Source organism: Mesoplodon densirostris, chromosome 2 (genome assembly GCF_025265405.1).
Source record: "Mesoplodon densirostris isolate mMesDen1 chromosome 2, mMesDen1 primary haplotype, whole genome shotgun sequence".
NCBI lineage: Eukaryota > Metazoa > Chordata > Mammalia > Artiodactyla > Ziphiidae > Mesoplodon > Mesoplodon densirostris.
Genome location: NC_082662.1, coordinates 30,437,482 through 30,444,530, shown reverse-complemented (window position 1 = coordinate 30,444,530; position 7,049 = coordinate 30,437,482).

The following is a 7,049-nucleotide window of genomic DNA, read 5'->3' as shown; positions in this document are numbered from 1 at the left end:
CCATCAACAAGTTTTTACTAAAGGAACCTCTGAAGGATGTGCTATAAGAAAAAGAGAGAGGGCTTCCCTGGTGGTGCAGTGGTTGAGAGTCCGCCTGCCGATGCAGGGGACACGGGTTTGTGCCCCGGTCCGGGAAGATCCCACATGCCGCAAAGCGGCTGGGCCCGTGAGCCATGGCCGCTGAGCCTGCGTGTCCAGAGCCTGTGCTCCGCAATGGGAGAGGCCACAACAGTGAGAGGCCCGCGTACCGCCAAAAAAAAAAAATAAGAGAAAAGAAAGAAAAAGAGAAATTATCCTAGAAGGAAGGTCTGTGTGGAAGAAAGAATGGTGGGTAAAGAAATTGATAAACATGTAGATAAGTCTACAGAAACATTGTATAAAATAATGACAACATAAGGGAAAGGAAAGGAAAGAACCAAAATACTGCACAGAAATAGTATGTAAACCCATCATAGGAGATCAAAGTTGAGGGTTCAAAGCTCTTTGTAAGGTTTGGAAAGAGGTTTAGAAATACTAATAATCTTAGACTTCATTAGGTATGTGGGATAGAATTTCAAAAGCAACCACTAGAAATATGGTAGGGTGTATAAATTCCAAATCAATAAAGGGCATAGAAAAGCATAGAATAAGACAATAAGCAAACTCAATCAATCCAAAGCAGGGAGAAGCAAGAAAGGAAGGGGAGAAAGCATAGGGGAAATAATAGGATACGTAAGAAAACAAAAGTAAGTCCAAGGATATCAATAATCACAATAAACTTTAAAGGATTAAATGTGCCATTTAAAAGACAAAGTGTTAGATTGGATTTTAATTCAGCTCTTTGCTGTTTACGGTGACACATCTAAAACATAAGGAGATGGGTTGAAAGACCATACAAACACTAATCAGAAGAAAGCTGGGATAGCTGCACTAAAATCAGAAGAAGGAAACAAACTTAAGGTGACAAACCTTATTAGGGATAGAAAAGGTCAGTACACAAAGAGTAAAAGTTCACTCTTCCTGGAAGACACAGCAATTCTAAATCTGCATGTACCTCATAAAATACCCTCAAAAAATAGAAAGCAAAATTGATGGAACTGCAGGGAAAAATAGAAAAACCCACTATCATGGGGGTAGATTTGAATACTCACCTCTCCATTATTGGTAGGTCAAGTACATATTACTGTTAAGTCAAAGAGGATTTGAGCAATATAACAAGTGGGGTTTAATGGAAGTTTACGGAACTCTGCATCCGACTACACTTCTCAAGCACAAATTTTTAAAAATTATTTTAATTGGCTATGTACTAGGTTATAAAGCAAGTCTCAATTCCAAACAATCAACATCACACAGGTCACGTTTTCTAAGTGCAAAGCTTTAAATTAGAATTCAATAACTACCTAATCTGTGGGTTCATTCTTTGGCACACTGTGAAAATACTGTTTCCAAACAAATTACTTAGTAATTGCAAAGGGGGGAATATATTTCAACATGGAGCAATCTGATCCTTGCTATTCTAACCAAGTGATCAAATTTGGCATCAGCAATGGTGAGACACTTGGACCTTTTATGACCTTTTATTGACCCTTTAAGCCTTGTGTTGTTATCCAATATAAGGTAGCAAACATCTCCTGTGACATGGTCTTGCTTCCAATGATTAACCCAAATTCAATCAGGCCTCTAGATCTAATGTTGGGTTTACGGAAAGACAATACTGTATGTAAACAAATTAAAAGCAATCAAGAAGAACAAGTCAGGGACTTCTCTGGTGGCACAGTGGATAAGACTCCGCGTTCCCAATGCAGTGGGCCCCGGTTTCGGTCCCTGCTCAGGGAACTAGATCCCACATGCCTGCAGCAACTAAGAGTTCGCGTGCCACAACTAAGGAGCCTGCAAGCCGCAACTAAGAGACCCAGCGCACCAAATAAATAAATAAATGAGAGACACCTAGTTCTCAAAAAAAAAGAACAAGTCAGACAAATCCCAAATGTGAGACACCTGTAACATACCTGGCCTGGATTCTTCAAAAAGGTCAGTGTTAAGGCTTCCCTGGTGGCGCAGTGGTTGAGAGTCCACCTGCTGATGCAGGGGACACGGGTTCGTGCCCCGGTCCGGGAGGAACCCACATACCGCAGAACAGCTCGGCCCGTGAGCCTGCGCGTCCGGAGGCCTGCATACCGCAAAAAAAAAAAAAAAAAAAAAAAAAAGTTCAGTGTTAGAATAACAAAAAGGTGGGAGGGGCTGTTGTTTAATCGGTTAAAAGTGATTAAACTCCATAAAAAACACGTGGAATTCACTATCCTTAATAGGATCTTGGATCAGTAACAGAGACAGGAAGAGAGGGGGTGGGGAGAGAAAGAGGGGAAGGAGGGGAAAATAGCCATAAAAGACATTCTTGGGACAATTTGGGGACTGAATATTAAATTATACATGCCTTAAAAAAATTATACATACCTAAATAAAAGAATTCAATAAGAAACAAAAATTTTAATCCCCGTACATTTGGAAATTTTAAAGTTTTCTTCTAAGTATAATAATTCATAAGTCAAAGAAGAAATCATAATGGAAATTTTAAAACACTTAGAAGGTTAGTGAAAACAGTGCCTATCAAAATTGTGGGACAGAGCCAAAGAAATATTTCTAGTAAAATGGAGATTCTTGAAAGTTTCTGTTGGAAAAGATGAAAAGACAAAAAATTAATGAACTAAACACCCAACTTAAGAAGTTATAAAAAGAATATAGAATAAACCCAAAGAAAACAAAACCCCCCAAAAAGTAATGATAAAGCTAAGAAGAGAAATTAATTAAATCAAAGTAAAGAAAATAGAATTAGTGCAAAGCAAAGCAAAAAAAATAATAAAAACTTGGTATCTTGAAAAGACTAATAAAGAGACAAATCTCGGGACTTCCCTGGTGGTGCAGTGGTTAAGAATCCGCCTGCTAATGCAGGGGATACGGGATCCATCCCTGGTCCGGGAAGATCCCACATGCCGTGGAACAACTAAGCTTGACAGCCACAACTACAGAGCCCGCATACCACAACTACTGAAGCCTGCGCCTAGAGCCCATGCCCTGGAACAGAGATGCCACTGCAATGAGAAGCCCGCGCACCACAACAAAGAGTAGCCTCTGCTCGCCAGAGCTAGAGAAAGCCCGCGTGCAGCAATGAAGATCCAGTGCAGCCAAAAAATATATAAAGAAAAAGAAATTTAAAAAGAAGAAGACAAATCTCTGGCAATATTGATCAATAATAAAAGACAGAGGTCACCAAAATTTTGTATTAAAAAAAATTTAAGGAATATATTACAAATCCAGAAGAGATTAGAAAGACAGAAAGTGAACATTATGAACAACTCTGTATCAGGAAACAGATCATTCCAACTTATACAAACTCTTACAGAGAACTGAAGAAGACAGAGCTCTTCCCAGCTCATTCTATGGGGACAGTAGAGCCTTGAGTCCAAAACCTAACAAGGAGGGTATGAGAAAGGAATTCACTCAAGAGCACAAATGCAAAAAAATCCTTAAAAAGGGTATACCAACCTAAATCTAGCAGTGCATAAAAATGATAATATATTATGGCCAATTTGAGTTTACCCTAGAATTGCAAATATATTTAATATTATAAATCTATAAATGTCATTCATCACATTAACAAATTAATCAAGAAAAACTACATTATCTTTTCAATAGATGCAGTAGGAAACATTGGATATGATAAGTTATTCATGATTTTTTAAAACTCTTAAACTAGGGCTATAAGGGAGACTTCTTTTTTTCCAGTTTTATTAAAAAATAATTGACATACATCACTGTATAAGTTTAAGGCATACAGCATGACAGTTTAATTTACATATACTGTGAAATAATTACCACAATAGGTTCAGATAATTTTATCTTCTCATATAAATCCAATAAAAAGAAAAGAAAGAGGGGCTTCCCTGGCGGCGCAGTGGTTGAGAGTCCGCCTGCCGATGCAGGGGACACGGGTTCGTGCCCCGGTCTGGGAAGATCCCACATGCCGCGGAGCGGCTGGGCCCGTGAGCCATGGCCGCGGAGCCTGCGCATCCGGAGCCTGCGCGTCCGGAGCCTGTGCTCCGCAACAGGAGAGGCCACAACAGTGAGAGGCCCACGTACCACAAAAAAAAAGAAAAGAAAATTTTTCTTCTTGTGATAAGAATTCTTAGCGTTTACTCTCAACAACTTTCCTATGTATTTCCTATATATATAGCTACAGTCATCATGTGTTGTACATTACACCCCTAGTACTTATTTATCTTATAACTGGAAGTTTGTACCTTTTGACCATCTTCCTCCATTTCCCCTGGAAATTTTTTAAATAATAAAGGTTATCTACCCAAAACCTTTAGAAAACTTTATTCCTAATGGGAAACATTACTATTTCCTTTAAAATAATAAATAAGACAAAGATGCTCACTATCACTGCTTCTCTTCAAAGCCAAACTGCTAGTCCTAGCCAGCGTAGTAAGACAAGAAAATGAAATAAAACACGTAAAGGTCAGAAAGAAAGAAATGTGTATCATGCACAGATTACACGTTTATTTACAAAGAAAACCCAAAAATCTACAAATGATGTGTTAGCAAAAGAGATTTAACACCGCTGCTAAATTTTTAAACAATGTATAACATTGTTTACTAAAGGCGGAATCTTTATGACCTCAGAACAAGACAGGCTTTCTTCAATAAGGTAAAAAGCAACAACCATAATAGAAAATATTCATAAATTCAATTACATTAAAATTAAGAAATTTCATCCATCAAGACATCACAAAGAAAATGAAAAGACAAGCCACCAACTGGGGGAAATTATTTGCAGCATACACAACTGACAACCCAGTTAAAAACACGAGCAAAAGACATGAACAGGCATTTCTCAGAAGTGTAACATGAAAGATTAATCAACGTATGAAAAGAAGATCAACCTTATTAATAATCAGTAAAATGCAAATTAAGACAACATGAACTACAATTTTACACCATGCTGGCAAAAATGAAGAAGTCTGACACCACCAAGGGCTGGTAAGGATCTGGATCAACAGGAACTTTTACACTCGGCTGGTGGGAATGTAACTTAGTACAAGAATGTTGGAAAACAAGATTGTGCCAATTGTAAGTTTGAACATTTATATATCCTACTTGCCCAGCAATTCTTCTAAAGAAACTCATGAACTTATGCCTCAAGAGAGATATATATAAGAATATCCCTAGTAGGAAAAAAATGGAAACTACCTTCACATCTAATAAGAAATGGGTAAAACTAATTTTTGGTATAGCTACATAATAAAAAACTGAAAATGCTTCAATCACCCATAGCAACATAGCAGAAACATAATGTTGAGAGAAAAAAATCAAGTTGCAGAAGACTGCATTCAGTATGATAGCATTGTTATAAAGTTCAAAAACAATCAAATCAAATAATATATTGTTTATAGAAACATACATATATGATAACTATATTTTGAAATAGAAAGGAAATAATAGAAACAAAACTCAAGATAGTGGTTACCTCTGGGGGCTGAGGAGACAGGGAGGTAGAATAGGAAGAAATTTACAAGTGGATAAAAAGACATGGGTGATGGCCTAGATCTGTGCAGTAATACAGTTACCATATCCAATCTGTGCAGTAATACAGTAACCATAAACCACACGTGGTTATTTTGATTTGTATTTAAATTAATTAAAATTAAATAAAATTTAAAATTCAGTTCCTCAAGTCATGCCAGCCAAATTTCAAGTGCTAAATAGCCACATGTGGCCAGTGGCTACTTTACTGGACAGCACAGATTTACAGAACATTTCCATCAACATAGAAAGTTCTATTGGACACCTCTGTTCTAGACCAGAGTTTGGCAAACTTTTTTGTAAAGGGCCAGATGGTAAACTTTTCGGCTTTGCAGAACATAGGGCTCTATCACAACTACTCAACCCTGCTGTTGTACCTCAAAGGCAGCCACAGACTATATGTAAATAAATGGATGTGACTGTGAGCCAGTAAATCCTTATTCATCAAAACAGGCTGGGCCAAATTGGGTTTGTTGACCCCTGTTCTAGACCTCTGTTCTAGTTGGGTGATTGACTGGTAGATGATTATTTTATTATTACATAATTTTCAAGCATTCTTACATATCAAATATTACATAATACATTTTAAAGTACATATCTAGGGACAATTGGTGAAATCTGAATAAGAGCTGTAGATTAGATAATATTATTGTAACAATGTTAATTTCCTGATTTTTATCATCATACTGTGACCAGGCAAGAGAATATCCTTGTTTTTAGGAAATACACAGTGGGACGTACTTATGGGTAATGCAGGATCATGTGCCATTTACTGTCAAATGGTTCAGAAAAAAAATCGCCTGTGTATATGCATGTATATATCAAAATACTACAGATCAGGTAGCTTAAACAATAGAAATTTATTTTCTCATAGTTGTAGAGGCTAGAAGTCTAAGATCAAGGTTTTGGCAGAGTTGGTTCCTTCTGAGGCCTCTCCCCTTGTCTTGCAGATGGCCGCCTTCTCCCTGTGTCCTCACATGGTCTTTTCACTGTATGTGAACATCCCTGGTGGCTCTTCTTCTTCTTATAAGGACACCAGTCATATTGGATTAGGACCCTCTAATAATGGCCTCATATTAACTCAATCACCTCTTTAAAGCCCCTATCTCCAAATATAGTCACTCTCTGCTAGGGGTTGAAACTTCAAGATATGAATTTTGGGGGACACAGTTCAACCCATAATAGATTGCTAGGTAGATGATAAATTTGGTAAAATGTTAAGGATTTGGATGAAGGGGAGACAGAAGCTTTCTGTACTATTCTTGCAACTCTTCTACAAACCTGAAATGATCTCAAAATTAAGAACTTAAAAACACATGCATATATAATTATATACACTTCCAATAAGGCTAAAAGTTACAATTACAATTTTGCAGTGGTATATATGTTATTCTTCAATTAAAATTTTACTTTAAAAAATCCATTGGGGCTTCCCTGCTGGCGCAGTGGTTAAGAGTACGCCTGCCAATGCAGGAGACACGGGTTCG